This window comes from Enhydra lutris, unplaced genomic scaffold (genome assembly GCF_002288905.1).
Source record: "Enhydra lutris kenyoni isolate GAN:26980312 unplaced genomic scaffold, ASM228890v2 scaffoldscaffold33, whole genome shotgun sequence".
NCBI lineage: Eukaryota > Metazoa > Chordata > Mammalia > Carnivora > Mustelidae > Enhydra > Enhydra lutris.
Window position 1 is genome coordinate 7515145 of NW_019154117.1, and position 17641 is coordinate 7532785.

Below are 17641 nucleotides of genomic sequence, written 5' to 3' on the forward strand. Positions count from 1 at the left end.
AGCTCTCAAGGTGTGAGATTCATCTTCTTTTGGAATTAGGGTCACCTTGGGATTCAACCTCTAGTCGAGAGCAGGTCACGTGGAAGCAAAATTCTTCTGAGACCCAAGCGCAGGAAGGAGGGTATGGAGTAAGTCTTTCCCTTTTTGCTCAAGGGATGGACCAAATTTAAAGGTGGTGATAAGAACACTGACAGAATGTTATTTTTTATTTATTTTTTATTTTTTTTAAAGATTTTATTTATTTATTTGACAGAGAGAGATCACAAGCAGGCAGAGAGGCAGGCAGAGGGGGAGGGGGGAGCAGAGAGCCCGATGCAGGGCTCGATCCCAGGACCCTGAGATCATGACCCAAGCCGAGGGCAGAGGCTTAACCCACTGAGCCACCCAGGCACCCCAGAATGTTATTTTTTAAATATTAACTGCTTTTTCCCCTCTGCAGTTCCTGTTGCCTCTGCCTCCTTCCCTCCCCATCGCACCCCAGCCCCATTTAGGCATCATTTACTCTATCAGGGAAAAAAGGAGTTTTACCAAAAAAAAAATAAGGCGGAAAAGGGCTTTTAATTTTCAAAAGCCACGACCCTAAAAGCACTTGACATAGTAATTATAAGATGGGCTGGAGCTAAGCTTCTAGCCTCTCGTAGGATGTGAAGCTTTGCAGGTGTTCCGGTAGGGAGGCAGGGAGAGGTCTCGAGCCAGGGGGCAGGGCAGGAGATCTCAGCTGTGGGTGGGGAGGTGAGGAGGAGGTAAGGAAGATAGTGGGGCAGAGGAAAAGTGGAGAAAGCCCTTGGACGCGGATAGCCTCTCTCTTCTCTGGAAAGAGGCTTTGTGTCGAGCCCCTGGGAGAAAGCAGTAGGTACATCACTTTCCTGTGGGGCTCAAGGAGACTGCCAGCCCCCAGAACAGAAATGGCTCAGTGGTGTCCAAGACACAGATAGTCTGAAGGAGTCTCTAGAACATGAACGCGTCAGCCCAGCACGCAAGTCTTAGAATGAGTCCCCGGTGCACACAGGTGCCACCGGCGTGGTAACAAAGAACACACCACCTTCTGCTGGCCTCTGAAGCAAGGGGAGACTGAGCCCTTAGCCTGTAGCTTCTGACTAACTCCAGATAGTGTCCAAAGCGCCAGGACTTGCAGGATACACAGGTGGTTCTAGAGACTTGGTTGGTGTGTTTGTGTGGACGGGGTGTGGGGAGAACCCACATGTTTGGGGTCAGAAGTGTTTTGACTAAACCCATTTCAGACCTCTTGACTCCTTCCCTGTTTTTTCCAAGGTATAACTCTAATTGCTTCTGTTCCCAGGCTCCTTCCCAGACCTCTCTGTCCTTGGGTTCCTCCGGCACTTCCCACCCGGACCACAGCCCTTTATCAGAACCAGCTTCGGATCGCAAGTGGGGTTAAGTGTCAGCTGATGCGTGTGAACCCGGAAGGGCTCCGTCTTGTGTCCTCACAGCACCTACCGTGAGTGTAGCCTCCCAGGCCTGGTCCAGGTGTGTTGGCGCCTGGGACATCATGGGGCTTCAGTACACACTCGTCAAACGAAATGTAAAATTCTAAAACACAGAATTAGACACAAGACAGATCCTTGGAAGAATGTTGGGTTGACGTGGCTTTGATCCCCTCACTGCCACCCTAACGCTTTTTTTTTTTCAAACCTTTTCAAACATGTAAAACAGCACAAGTCGCCGCATAATGACCCCCTAGCTTGTATGGTAGACTCGATTATATTCATACGTCTGTGTGTATTTAGGTATTTATGACATATTTCTTGATCTATCCATCTACCCATCCATCAGTTCCATATTATTTTTTCCTCACTGCCTTTCCAACACAACCAATGTCTGAGAGACCTTCAGCTTTGGAGTAGGATCTGACTTTTGCCCCTCTTTGTTGCATGGCATTGGGGTGTTGCTTAACCTGACTCTGTTTCTGTCATAGGGGTGGACAGTGCAGCCTACTTCATAGGTTGTGGTGAGGAGTAAATGGGGTAATAAAGTGTGTTCAGTACATGGTAGCAAAAGCATAAGCATTAAGGACAGTGTGAATGTCTATTCCAGCCGTCAGCACTGATCAGTAATGGTTGGTGCCTCTTGCATTCTTGCTTTTAGCCCCTGCTTTAGGCCCAGAAAGAAAAGAAATTCACAGGAGACACCGAGTCTCAGACTCTTTCTTGGATATAACCAAGAGGTCCCCAGATCTAAGAGATGAGAGGGGATCTGGACTTTGGTATGGAAACCGCATTCTGACACTGCAGAATTTAAAGACCAGAAATTAAAACTGCAGGATTAAAGGAAACTGGCACCATTTAAAGGCCATAGAGCTCAGAGTAGAATCAACAATGATTTACTTACCCTAGGCAAGATGGGGGATGGGGTCCTTAATGCTCACCTAAAATTCTGAAGAACACTAGCTAAAAAGGAGGTGATTAAGGAGAGCAAATCAGGACTCTCCCTTACCCACTGAAACCTCTTCCGAGTCCTCTGGTGCACGGATTTGCACATTTTCTGAGGACAGACCCCCATTAGCACAGCCTTCCACTCTAAGGCTACAGACGATCCCCAAATCGCGGAACCAGCATCGTGTCCAAATCATTTTGCTCCTGAAATGGTCCTGCAAAGTTGTGGCCAGAGAGTGGAGGGTGGGGCCAGCTCCCCTGTAGCCTCAGACCAGCGAGCATCTGGGACGGTTGGAAAGCTGGAGAAAGAAAATCTCGTCCTTTGTTTCCTGCCGTGCTCTTGCCATACCCATCCCATTCCCGGTCATGGCCATATCCTTCCTATCCCTTGGTTTAATCATTTTGAGTACAGAATGGTGTGACCGTGATGGCTTGGATAAAACTGGGGCCCGCTCACAGGAATTGTCTTCTGCAGCACACTCAGAGTTGCACGTTTGCGTTTGTGTGTGTCAGGAGAATTGTCCCTGCGTGAACTGGAAAATGCCCAGTGTCGTCCTCCTCCTAAAGGGTTACAGTCTCTGTGACATAACACAACCACCCATGGAACTCTTTTAAAAATACTAGTGCCTGCTTTCCCTCAATGCTGTCCCCATCCCTGAGAGTCTGAGTCCGTGGGTCTTGGGATGATAGTCCACTGGGATCTACAGTTAAAAAAATCTCCACAAAGTATTTTGCTTCACAGCCAGAGCTAAGAACTACCTCTGTACGGTCAAGTCACAGAGCTCTCCTTCATAAAGACAGAGATGGGGATGCCTGGGTAGCTCAGTCAGTTGAGCCTCTGCCTTTGGCTCAGGTCGTGATCCCAGCATCCTGGGATCAAGTCCCCCTTGCTCAGTGGGAAGGCTGCTTCTCCCTCTGCCTGTCCTGCCTGCAGTTCTCCCTGCTTCTGCTCTCTCTTTCTGACAAATAAATTAAAAAAAAAAATCTTAAAAAAAAGAGATGAAGCATGCCTTCTTCTGTGATGCAAAATCTGGGTTGACCCTCCCATTTTTTCTTTGTCTTCCACCAGCTAGGAAAGCTAGCTGAAATGATTAGGAAGACTTCCAAAGTAGAAAAGTTGGGCATAAAGGAGAGATACGGACAGCCCAGGAGAGCTTTTGAGGAGACTCTTAAGTGGCATAAAGAAGAACTGGGAGAGGTTATCACTCAGCTACCCTAGAGCAGGTAAAGGATATAACTGAGGCCAGAAGGGCACAGGCAGATTGAATCACTGTATTTTACTCTATAATACCCAGACTTCACATTCTAATATCCCAAGCATCTGTTGGCCAGATGCCATTTGGGATTTTTGTTGTCATTTTCTATGCAGAACAGATTTTGTTATTCGTGGTGGCATTACTGGACAATGTCCCTTTGGAGTTTCAGTCGGCAGACAATCTAAGGACTATTTGAAGAAAGAATCCAATCCTTGTTGTTGTCTGAAAACCTACATCTGCTGCTTAGATCAGAAAAGTAAGAACGTCAAACCTTCAGATCGAGTGTTACTTGTTCGGAAGAAAATTCTGGAAAAAATAGTGGAATGTTTTTTAAAGAAATACTGCATTCTTGATGCTCTTGATGGCACAGACACAAATGACATGTGGAAAATGGGAACAACATGCCAATTTGGAGTTGAAAAGTGACCCAGAACAGTCAGATGTGAAGGAGACTGGGGTATAATTGAATTGGTGGCATCTTTTCCTCTTCCTTAATGGCAGATAATAGTGAATCATCTTAAAACCACTGGTGTCTTCTGTTCAGCGTAATAAGGTGCTTGTGTTGGTCTGTGTAAAGAATGCCAGATAGAATTCTCCTCTCCGTCGTCTCCTGAAAAATGTATCTAAAACATAAAACTCCAACGGGGGCCCAGGGAATCACAGATCGATGTGTGTCCAACTCCCATAAAATAAGTTCTCTCCGAAAAGAGAAAGAACCAGCACCATGTATTTACACAACACTAACTCTCCTAAAGAAAGTATTTGGTGTCACTAAGAAGGAAGCCTTACTGTTTGAGTGCAGTTTTTGGGAGAGCTCTGTAGGCGTGTGAACCGGAAACTGATGGGCAGAGCCAGGTGTGCTCTCAAAAAGTCTTTCCTGTTGGAGGTACCGTGACTATCTGGAGTAGAACCCCATAGGACCTGTAGCCCCCGGGTCCCCTCTGTCTTCCACATGCTGCCCTTATAGTCGCTCTCCTATAAACCTCGTATGTTCTTCTCCAGACTAACCATCTCTTTCTTCAAAGATTTACCTGTTTTTTAGTCTGGTTTTGAGGTGTCCCCATCCCGGAGCCTCTCCTCTGAAATACACTTCGGTATGTCCACATCCCTTCTCAGTAATGTAGATCCCAGGTAGCTGCTTCACGGCTGAGGACAGATGGCTGCATTAGTGACGTGTGGCGCACATCACACGGTTGCCTTGTGTCAAGCTTGGGGCTGATCTCGGTCAAGCCTTTTCCACCAAGCCGCATCTCCCCTGTGTGGTGCTGCTGCTCATGGTTCTGTGGCGTTTCTTCCTGCTCAAGTTCACGATGTTAGGATTCGGCCCACTGTCAAGCACTTTGTCATCCGAAGGCATCCATGTTGCCGTATCCCTTCCGACTTCCTGCTGTCAGAAGGTAGAGTCTTGCCTTTCTGTGTCATTCTCCACGTTCTGATTCAAGACACGGCATAGGACAGTCTGGTGCGTGTCACCTCAGTTCAGATTGGCCCCCGTTCACATCCTGGGAGTCATTGCACATCCCAAACTGCCCCGCCTCCTGCCTGATTAGATCTTGGGAGACCTCAGCAAATGCCTATCGAAACTTCACGCGTTTAATGTCGAGTCTGTTTTCTTACTCAATGCATCTACATCTTGGACTGAAAAAAAAAAAAAAAAAGACAGGGAAGAAAACAGAGTTAGATCTAATGTGACTTCTTAGTGAGTGCCCTTCTTTGGCCCCCATGGGGCCTTGGAAATGGAATGACTGACACAGACTAGGTCAGTGCTCAATGAATATTTGTGGATCTGAGCATGATTTTTTATTGAAAAACAAGCAAAAGAGCTTGCTCATGGCTCTTGCTGTGAAAAAAAAAAAAAAAAAAAAACATTTCTCTACACCTGTCTAGGACATCTGCTTAGGGAAGTCCCACCCCCAGCTTAGGTCCACGCCGGAGTATGAATCGACTATTTGCTAATCATGTAAATATTATTGCTGAAACGAAAACATGATTGAAGCCAGAAGTGTGAACCGAATGTAAGAAGTGCCAGCTCTTTAATGTAAGCAATTAATTAGGCATCATCTTTACGTTTGGTGATAGGTCCCAGGGTGTTAATCAAATCAAATATCACCACAGCTGCTGAGACAACAGGCTTGTTCAGGAAGGATTCTTTGCGCTGAAGGGGAGAGGGACGTGGCACCGAAATGACTTCCTGAGCCTTCAAGAGCTGAGGACCCCTCTGGGGGAATTGTGGGGCACGTGTGGACACTGTCTTGAGTCAGCTGATGTAGAAAGGGCTAGACAGAGCTGGGCTCACCTCCTGGTTCTGCTTCCTTCCAGCCTTGGAAAAGCACAAGATCTACCTGAGCCTTTGTTTCTTCAACTGTAAAATGGAGGGGACAACCCCTACCTTATGGGGCTTTCGTGAAGGTAAGAGACTCTGCAGATGGCCCGCTGGGGCAATGCCCAGCCTGCAGGAAGGACTCAGCGAGGCAGTCGGGGTGGTAGCAATGGTGGTTGTGAGCATTTGAATGGGTTCCAAGCCCCACGGTGCTGCCTACATGTCTCCTTTGACCTTGGACATGCCCTTCACTTTCAGAGCTTGCTCTTTTGTCTCTGAAAAGGCAGGATTGGACCAGAAGGCATCCCAGGGCGAAATGCCCATCATTCCATGACAGGATAGGAATTGAGACACTTTGGTGGTAAGTGGGACGAGACACGGGCAGACTCCCCTGATATGTGGGAGAGCTGCCTCACCACCAAGGATGACACTTCCTAGAGCATTCATGTTCCTTATTCCAACCCCCCAGCCCCATCCCATCCCGCCTGCAGTGAGCCGTCGTCTTCTCTAGGCCTCACCACCACACCTGCCGGGCTGTCCTCGCAGGTAGGGGCTCACGATGGAGCACATCCGTGCGGTGTACGGAGACGCTCGGCACCATGACAAGGGCACCTGGAAGTAAATTTTGGGAGGGAGGGCAGGCCTGTATCGAACTACTGCGAAATTTGAAATAACACTTCTTTTTCCTTGTTTTTCTTGTGGCAGTTTAGTACATGGTGGATGAGGAGAGTGAGGAACACACAGAAGGTTAAAACTACCGCCATTAGAGTGCTATGTATGTCCTTCCAGTCACTTCCATATAAAACGAAAATGACTGAACATTACCACCCTATCTCAGAGTATACTTTTCTCGGCATTTTCCCATTTCTTCATCACGGCCGTTTTAACTTTTACCGATTTCTGTTAATAGCGATGCCTTGGTTGTTTAGCAGAGACCCCCAAAGTAAGATGCTTGCCTCTAAGGCGTCCGTACACAAAGCAATCAGGGAACAGGGGGAAGATTTTAGAATTTCCATTTATATTTTTACCTCTTCTTTTTAAAATTGTGTGTGTGTGTGTGTTTATTTCATATCATGTAAAAATACGTCTGGAGGTAGACTCTCCCGAGCTGGGGTGGGGGTGCGGGGACACTGTTAGACACTTAAAACTTTGTCACCTCCTGCCCTCCTTTTTTTTTTTTTTAAGATTTTATTTATTCATTTACCAGAGAGAGAGAGAGGGAGAGCACAAGCAGGGAGAGAGGCAGGCAGAGGGAGAAGCAGACTCCCAGCAGGGAGCCTGACGTGGGACTGTGTCCCAGGATGCTGGGATCATGACCTGAGTCGAAGGCAGACACTTCACTAACTGAGCCACCCAGGTGCCCCAACTTCCTGCCCTTCTACCTCAGATACGGGCCTTCATCCCCGGGCTGGCAGCCTTGTGTGTGCCTGCTGGCTGCTTCTGTCTGTGCTTTACGTTACATTCCAGGCAGAAATCAGAGGAAAGAATGAGGAGTAAAGGATTTTCTCCTAGTGAGACTTTGCTTTTCATTCAAGAAAGGGCATTTTCCTGCTCATGGATCAAAACAAAGAAAGGTGGCAAATGGAAAACTTTCAGGTTCTCTGCTTCTGTGCCAAAGGAAGTCAGGGACATAGGGAATTGGGGATTGTTGTGGGTCTAGATTCTCCATAGGGTCAATTGCAGTCCTCCCTCCAGGAATACACATACATATGCACACACACACACGCACGTGTACACACACATACACACATGTGCACACACACACACACACACACACACACACAGCTTTGCCAGGTGATTTCAGGGGATGGTGGGAGACCTTCTCTGTAGGGTCAGCCTGGGACCAAATGGACGCTCTGCTCAGCCCAAAGCCAGGGAGCACGAGAGAAGCAGCAGTAAAAGGAGCTGGAAAAGAAAAGACAATATGAACCTCTATGAATGGGAGCAGCAGACAGGGAAAGCAGAGTGGCTCTGGAGGTTATAAGCATCAGGCAGGACAGTAACAGTGAAAAAGAAATATAATGGCAAAGAGAAATACGAAGGAAAAAGCAATCCTACAATGGGGAACAGGTGAACAGTCCTTTAGGTGTCTGAAGATTAAGGACGTGCACTCCCCGCAGGACAGAAGTCAGCTCTCCAGTGCGGGTGGGGGTGGCGGAGGTGGTGGTGGAGGAGGAGGCCGTTTAGAAGTTGGGCCAAGTTCTAATAACTTCTGTAGAAACACAAGACGTGCATTAGGACTTCAAAGGAGTTCTGCAGAAAGTTTGGTAACTTGGAGATTTGAAGTCTGATATCCGGGAATATCCATCAGGATCAGCTCCGTTCTGTAGAATGTGGCCACGTGATGTTACGTTAGCTGTTGCAAATCATTTCTAGTGCAGTTTACATGTTGGTAGGGACCGGTCACAGTGTTCGCATGAGACACATTCCTGATAACATACAATTAAGCAGCACAGTATCCAGCATTATCCCTGAAATGATTCTGTAGGACCAGTATCTTTGTACATTGTAGGTTGCAGGAGCCAAAAGTTTTTGAGAACAGCTAGGTGGTTGAGCCACATGTATTTTCCTCTAAGAAACTTGGTACCAGGGGCTCCTGGGTGGCTCAGGGGGTTAAAGCCTCTGCCTTCGGCTCAAGTCATGATCCCAGGGTCCTGGGATCGAGCCCCACATCGGGCTCTCTGCTCAGTGGGGAACCTGCATCCCGCCCCCCTCTCTGCCTGCCTCTCTGCCTACTTGTGACCTCAATCTCTCTGTCAAGTAAATAAATTTAATAAAAAGCCTTAAAAAAAAAAGAAACTATTTTTTTCCTACCAGAGAAGGATATTACTCTAGAAAATAAGTTAAAAAAAAAAAAGAAAGAAAGAAAAAGGAAATCTTGAAGATGAAGAATTCACTGATTTTTTCCCCCCCTAGAGGAAGAAATACCTGATTTCTGAAAACAGCTGATATCCTGAACAGTTTCCTGGAAATGACACCGCTGGTTAACTTTTATAAAGCATTCCAAGTGTTGATCAGCAAGTTCTGATACTTCCAAGTGCCCAAAGAGGTAAACAATTTAAATGAGTTTAATATTTTTACCTGTATCTGACTTGGAGGCTCACCTAACGTAAACTTTTCTGTGTGTGTGTGCGCCACCGACTTGATGTCTCTCTCTCATTATAAGGACACAAGCCTTAGGGGGTTAGGATCCCACACTTATGACTTCATTTAAAGCCACATCTTAAATATGGTGAGGGTTAGGACTACAATATATGAATTTTTTGGGAGGGGGAGGCACCGCTGAGTCCACTGCAATTTGTTTGTATCTCTCCAACTGTATGTTTCATAGCATCTCATAACCCCAGCAGTCCCTATACTCATTATCCTGTGACCCTACTTCTGCAAGGAAGGGTGGTGAGGCTGCTTATGCAGTTTAAGAAGACAGATGCGTGCTTGTGTTAGACAAGGTACCATCTTCTGCAAAGCAGCAAGACAAATACCTCAGTGGAAAATGGACAAAGAAGAGAGATCGAAATTCCCAGAAAGGAAAAAAACCCAAAAAACTAAAAAAACAAAAACAAAACAAAAAGCTAACAGGAACATGAAGAGATACTCAAACTCATTAGCCGACGGAAACATGCAAGTTAAATTAACAACATGGTATCCCTTTGCATGTACTAGACTGGCAAAATCAGGATTCTGGTGAGTGTTGGAGACACGGGGGCATGGGAGCCCTCACGTACTGCTGATGGGAGCATAAAGTGGTCGAGAAATCCTGCAGGGGCTCTGGTGGTGATAGCAGCTTAGGTCTGTGTATATTTCCTGACCCCACAAGTCCACTCTTGCATGCATATCAAGAAGGGATTTGCCCACAGTTCATAAGGGTCCTCTATGAGGAAGGTGACAAGGCCTGTCAGCTTGCCTGGGACAACTACAGTGCACAGCTGCCACAGCTCATGGCATTGCTCATAGCACTGTGTTCGCTCTCAAAACTGTTCATCCTGGGTATAAGGGCTGTGCTCCCAGCATACGTGTGGTGGTGGCGGGAGCAGGCAGGGAGGGTGTGGGAGGCAGTTTGCTGAGTGGAAAGGCCAAATGTGTTGGGTTCATGGTCTTCTGCAGAGAGAAGCAAGAGGGTGGATGTACCCTTAGAAAAACATATGGGTCTTAAGAACACGGGCTGAATGAAAAAGCAACAGACGGAGGTTTCTAACTATAGTTGCACACCATTAGGATTGATGCGTGTAAAACTATATGTTGTATAAGAACACAGTAGCAAAATGGCTTGCATGGAGCACATTGAAATGGTTGCCCTGGGACAGGTGAGGCATAGCCGTGAAATAAAAAGGAAGAAAGAAAGAAAATGAGAAGGGTCCTCTTAGACCAAAGATGATGACGAACCATTGAGAAGTGTGGTTAACTCAGGCCGTAGTATCTAAAATCGGAAAGAAGGAATCCCATCAAGATAGAAAAAAGCAAAGAATTTTTTAAGCATTCCAAAAAATTAAACTATAGCTTTCTTTTTTTTTTTTTTTTAAGATTTTATTTATTTATTGGACACAGAGAGCGAGAGATCCCAAGCAGGCAGAGAGGCAGGCAGAGAGAGAGGAGGAAGCAGGCTCCCTGCTGAGCAGAGCCTGATGCAGGGCTCGATCTCAGGACCCTGAAATCATGACCTGAGCCGAAGGCAGAGACTTAATCCACTGAGCCACCCAGGCGCCCCAAACTATAGCTTTCTTGAGAAATTTGTGTTTATTTATTGGTTTGCTTCTTTAGACTCTTAGGCTCTAAAAGACAATTAAATCTGCTTAGTAAGTATCTTAAATAGGGGCCCCTGGGGAGCCCAGTCAGCTAAGCATCTGACCCTTGATCTCAGCTCAGGTCTTGATCTCAGGGTTATGAGTTCAGTCCCTGTGTTGGGCTCCATGCTGGGGTGGAGCCTACTTAGGAAAAAAATTTAAAAAGTATCTTAAATAAGAAAAAAAATAAACATGAGAATCACTGAGCAAGGAAGGCAGAATACAGAGTATACAGAACTAGAAAAGGTAAGGCAAAATCAGGTGTGAAGTTAATATCTAAAATTCACACCAAAGATCCTGTAGATTTTCCAGAATCATTCCAAGTGCTAAGAAGCAGCCCAGTTGTTCCCCATTCTGAGATCAGAGAGAGAATTCTCCCTTGGGCTCTCCTAAGGAGGGCCTTGTGTAATGAAACAGTAACCTAGAAAACTCATCATTACAGAAAGACTCATCCCAAAGCCATGTTGAATACCTAAATGCTAATTTACTCTAACAGGGTTTGGGCTTCTTGGATTTCTGCCAGATAACTAGGTTTCAGTTCTGGGATCCTTGAGGAAATGTTCCTGTGAATGCAGTAAACCTTTGTGGCCCGCAGACATTTGGGCTTTTCCACTTGGTTATGAAACACAGGGCTATAAATTTCTGGTCATTATGGCATCTGCTAATGAAAGGAAAAAAAAAAAAAAAAAAGGGAAGTGTTCTTCTTCCAGATTCCACAAGCACCATTTTGCCTTTCTGCCCCTGAGAAGGGGGCAGGAGACGAAGAGAAAATGTTTTCCTCTATCTCTTCCTGAAGCAACTTTCGCAGCAATTAAATTTTTATTGACTAAAAACCAGACATAGTAGTTGCTATAGTGGCTACAGGAAGTTAAGTCTATTATGTGGAAACAGGTCCCACCAACAGACTGAGGCGAGCAAGAAGCAGTGCATCATGGAAGGGTTTAGGGGCAGGCACCTTCAGAAAGAGTCCACTCTGAGAGGTGACCTCCACATGGACCTTTAGGGTGTGTGGGAGGGAGTGTGAGGGGTAGGGGAGCCCAAGAGACAAGCTGGTGTTTGGTGCACTGTGCGTTTGGAGCAAGTATAGTTCATCAGATTCTTTGAAATAACCCCTGAGCACTGTCCAGTTGTATTGGATTTTATTTTTATCAAGTGAACTCTGCTTATTAATTCAGTTTTTTTTTTTTTTTAAAGATTTTATTTATTTATTTGTCAGAGAGAGAGAGGGAGAGAGAGCAAGCACAGGCAGAGGGAGAAGCAGGCTCCCCGATGAGCAAGGAGCCCGATGTGGGACTCAATCCCAGGACGCTGGGATCATGACCCGAGCCGAAGGCAGCTGCTCAACCAACTGAGCCACCCAGGCGTCCCTTAATTCAGTTTTTAAGAGCCCGAGAGAGGGAGGGATTGAAGGTTGATGCCGAAATAGCGGTAATTACTACCTTTCCTGTACCCTGTATGTGACTTGGGAACTCATCTTGTCAATACCTAGAGACTCTTTCTTAACCTCTGAATGTAGGACTGACTGTAGGCTGGCTTGTGACTTGTTGTGCCCACAGAATGTGCTGGAAGCCATGATGTGCCATTTCTAAGCGCAGGTTCTCAAGAGGCTTTAAATACTTCTTTCTCTCACCTTCTGTTTCTGTCTGTCTGAACGTTGCACAGCCGTGATGGAAACACATCCAGGCCAACTTGTCCAATGATGAGAAACAAGGCCCGTTTACTCTTACTGCTCTGGCTGATTGTCGGACTATGCTAGCCCTGTATTAGATCAGCCAGCACATGTGGCCCAAGCACCAGGGGAGCACAAGTGCTGGAGCAAGCCCAGGAGAGAGCAGCTGAGCCTCTCCCAGGGCAGCAGAAGTGCCCTGCTACCCTAGATGTGTGAGCAAAACCCCATGCCAATCGTCTGAAGTCTTTGAGTTTGGACATGGTTGTTAGGCAGCAATAGCTAACTGATACAGGATGGTTCCCTGCAACCGTATTATAATTAATAGGAAAAAAATTTTCCTATGGCCATAAATAAAAGAATACAAATGCAAATATTACAAAGAAAAACAATAACCACACCTTGACATTCTGGTTTGTGTTTTAGGATCTTCTAAGCCAGTGAGCATGGACTCCCCTGAGAGCCCGAGTAGCTGTGAGGAAGTAGACAAACTGTAGTTCCTAGACTTGAAAAATGGAGCATCAGACCCTAGACAACTGGTTTTTAAAACACTCCCGCCTGGGATTCCCAGCATGACTGTGAGGAGACGGCCATATGTCTGTCTTAGGAATAAAGTCTCTGAAATTTAAGTCCCCATTTTCCCCATCTCCTTCTACTTTACATGACAGAGGGTTGTTTTCTCTTCAAATATCTTTAATTACTCTTCAATTGCATTGCACCTGCTCCTATGAATTCTCCAGCAGCTCCTTTCTTGGGGCATTGTTTTACACTCCGCTGGTTCATGGCTCATTGCCTCTCCTCAGGGAGAAGAAGCGGGGATGTGCACAGAAACACTTGTCACAAGCAAAGCTGGAAAACAGCAACTTTTAATTGGGTTCTACGATGGTTTCTGTGGCCACTTCTGACCCCTGACATTTTCTTTTCTTTGAGTTTTGTCATCAGTTTTATTGTGAGCAGTTTGGTTGGGCTTCGTGTTTGCAGCAGGAAGGAGAGACCGGCCCCTCTCTCCTGTGAAGCCCCAGCATCTGTTACACGGTGGCTGAGTCTCATTATTGCTGCCGCTGCTGGGCTGCCAGGTCTTTAGAGAGCAGGCGTGGAGGGCTCTGGGATTCACTAATGACTCCTGGAGAGGTGCCCGAGGAGGGTTACCATCTTGGGGAGGCCATTGTGAAAACGTGCCTGTCTGTGTCCTGCAGGAAATGAAAGAATCCTTTCCTTTCAGCACGACTAAAGGAGGCAGTAACAGAAGTCTTAGGACCTCTATACAAGAAAATTAGGTTTCAGTTTATAAAATACCTAGGAACTTTAGGGATCTTCACGCTCTTTCTCCTTTTCAGAAATTAAATAATTAGAGCAGTGTGGTCTGACGATGTTTGAGATGGGGCTGGAGTGCTGGTTTCAACACGTACTTGGGTTTCCTGGCTCTACCGTGAGAACTGTATGCTTCATGGCCCGTTACTTTAGTTCTCAGAGACTTCAATTCCTACCTATGAAGTGAGAGTGATATTAAATTTGTCATAAATATTAACTTATTTAAATGTGTATAATGCCTAGCAAGCTTGGAGCATAAATGTAGTTGGTAAATGTAGTTCATTTGTCCTTCCTCTCTTCCCACCTTTCCTGAGTTTTAGCTTTTTGTTTGTCTCCTTGTTTTCTTGCTTGTATATGTGTGTGTGTGTGTGTGTGTGTGTGTGTGTGTGTATGTATAAATATAAATATATATGTGTGTAAACTTTTTTTTTCTTTGTAGAATGAAGTATGTGTTTTTGGAAAACAAGACATTGATACAAAAATCTTGAAACTGTACTTTTTACCTAATAATCTCACTTATGTAAATGTGTACTTAGACAATGGACCCAATTTTTTGAAGTACAAAGGTATGTAGTCATAAAGAGATCCTATTTTTGCTTCAAAAATATGTCCTTCCTGGTCATTTTCCTGTTTACCGTATTCTTAAAAAAGGCACCGTCTTCACACTCTTTTTTTTTTTTTTAAATCATTTGTGCTATTCATTACTTATTCTCATTATTGTTTCCATGCAGTCAGTAAATTCCTGTCCCTTCCCCAAATCATTAAAAAAGAGACCAGAACTAATTCCCCATGGGCTCAACATGAATCACTTCCTTCTAAAAAAAGATTATCAAATAGACCTATTTCTTTAGTCTAAGCAGCTAGTTTCCAGGAGAAGCAAAACTCTGGATTATAACCCATCTTGCATGTTTATGCATCTATTGGGAGATATTTCATAATAATAAACTATGTCAGTTCCTCATAATATTTGGAATTAAATGGTCTAAAATACACTAAGAAAACAGTCCAGAAAGCATTCAAAATAAAGAAAAGGGAATTCATCTTGACTAGTCACTTGCTGCTTGCTCATCCCAATGCTAGGGTTTTCCAAGGAATTGCTTTTATAAAAACAAACAAACAACAAAAACCCCTGCTGGTAAGCATTTTAATCCCCCATTTCCTGAAAAGGAAATTCAGCTCCAGAATTTCAAAGGGCTTGCCTACAGACCAAGAATTTGAACAAAGCGTTGCTGGACTTTAAAATCCATGTTCTTCCTTCTATTCCCACCTGCCTCCAAGGCAGTTGATTCTTACATTGGCTATACACTGTACTCATTTGGAAAGCTTAAATAAAAAAAAAAAAAAAAAGAATACCCAACACAATACTGAAAAAGAACAAGATTGGAAGACTCATACTACCAAATTTCAAGACTCGAGTCATCAAGACTTCAGTAATCAAGACTGTGTTCATTGGTGAGACAGAAGACACACAGATCAGTGGAACAGAATAGAGAACCCAGAAAAGACCCAGACAAATACAGTCAACTGATCTTTGACAAAAGAGCAAAGGCAATGCAATGGAGAAAGCTTTTCAACAAGTGGTGCCGGAACAATCAGAGTCCTTACATAAAATAAAATTTTAAAAATGAACCTAGTCCTGGACCGTACACTTCTACAAAAATGAACTCAAAATGGATCATAGACCTGAATGTAATATACAAAACACTTAAACTGTTAGACTAAGACATAGGAGAAAAGCTATGTGACCTTGAGTTTGAGGATGAGTTTGTAAGTGTATAATACAAATCATGATTTATTAAAGAAAAATTGAGAATTCAGACATTGTTAAAATTAAAAACTTCTGTTGTCTAAACCCTGGAAAGAGAACCAAGGGACAAGCCACAGACTGGGAGAAAATATTTTCAAAACACATATCCAATAAAGGTCTTATATTGAAAATATAAAAACAACTCCTAAAACTTAATAAGAAAACAATCAGATTTTTGAATGAGCAAAAGATCTGAACAGACGCTTCACCAAAATGCTTCACCAAAGAAGATATACAAATGGAAAGTTGAGGCATGTAAAGAGATACTCAACAGCATTTGTTATTAGGGAATTACAAGTTAAAACAGTAATTGATGAAGTTTTTGAATATAGGTGAGGTTCAGTGGGGTGGAGGCTGGAGCCAGCGACCAAGAAAGAATTCTTGAGACATCTTTGGTGCAAAATGGTGGTTTATTAAAGCACAGGGACAGGACCTGTGGGCAGAAAGAGCTGCTGTCCCAGGGTTGTGAGGGGTGGTAAGTTCTGTGTGATGAGGTTGGGGAGGTAAGGTAAGGGAGGTTTCAATAGAACTTTCATATGCTTAAGAGGACCTTTAAGATATGGGATACCAATGACCTTGCCATTGTCAAGGTCTTTTTTTCCCTTCTTAGCAAGGCATTAACATTAAGATAGGTGGGAGATTCCTAAAGAATGTCACATATGTCCCACCCAGGAGTGGGGGTGGGGGAAGGTTGCAGGGTGTCAGTGTTTGTCCTCAGCCAGCCTTCTGTTCCCTCATCAGTAATGAAATAACACTACACATCTATTATAGTGGCTAAAATTTAAAAACTGGCATCAGTTAGCTAAAGCTATGGAGCAACAAAATAGTCTCATTCATTGCTGGTAGGAATGCCAAATACTAGAGACACTTTGAAAGATACTTTGGTACTTTCTTACAAAGATAGGTGCAGTCTTACTATATCATTCAGTGATTGAACTACTACTACATATTTACTGTTTTGAAAACTTATATTCATACAAAAAAAAAAACCTACATAGGAATGTTTATAGCAACGATATTTATGATTTCCCAAACTAGAAGCAACCAAGAGGTCCTTCAATAGGTGTATAGATAAGTAAGCTCTGGTACACATCTATATAATGGGAGATATTAAGTTGTTAAGTGAAAGAACCCAGTATGAAAAGGCTATATATTTTATGACTCAGATTACATGACATTCATGAAAAGGCAAAACTATAGAAATGGTAGAAAGATCAGTGGTTTCCAGGGGCTCAGGGGAAGGGTTGATTAAGTGAAGCACGGAAAATTATTTAAGACAGTAGAACTATTCTGTATGATAGCTATAATGGTAGATATATTATGCATTTGTCAAAACCTATAGATCTTTACAGGACAAAGAGCAAACTTGATGCAAATTTTTTTTAAACATTTTATTTTATTCGACAGATCACAAGTAGGCAGAGAGGCAGGCAGAGAGAGTGTGGGAAGCAGGCTCCCTGCCATGCAGAGAGCCCCATGCAGGGCTTGATCCCAGGACCCTGAGATCATGACCTGAGCTGTAGGCAGAGGCTCAACCCACTGAGCCACCCAGGTGCCCCAAACTTGACACAGATTTTAAAAAGTTATTTAGTAGGTTGGGATCCCAGGATGAAATGCAGAATTGTGACAAAACAATGTAACTGTATTGCAAATGTATTGAACAACCTTACTGAAGGTATGGAGGAGAAAATGTACTGACCTAAGTAACCTTGGAAATGAGTGGAGTCTGTAAGACTAGAGGCAGAAGGAACTGTACATAAGCGTGCTGTAGTTGATAAACTTGTTTCCCGTGAGGGTACAGGTTAATAATTCTGATACCACTATGCGTGCATACTGTAAGTCAACAGTTAAGTAAATGTGTAGACAATGGTGGGAGCCAAGTTTCTCACTGTTGGCGTGGGATGTTATAGAAAAGAAGAGAGCCTGGAAACATCCAAGTGATAATTGGATTAAAGTTGGAGATGTCAATATGGACTCATATTAGCATAATATAGATACAAATAGTTACATACAGAAGTACTTACAGGTGTGTGTATATGCATAGGTTAGTATTCACACACATAATTTCCTTGTTCTGTTGACAGAAAGAACCTAGAAGCAATGTCAC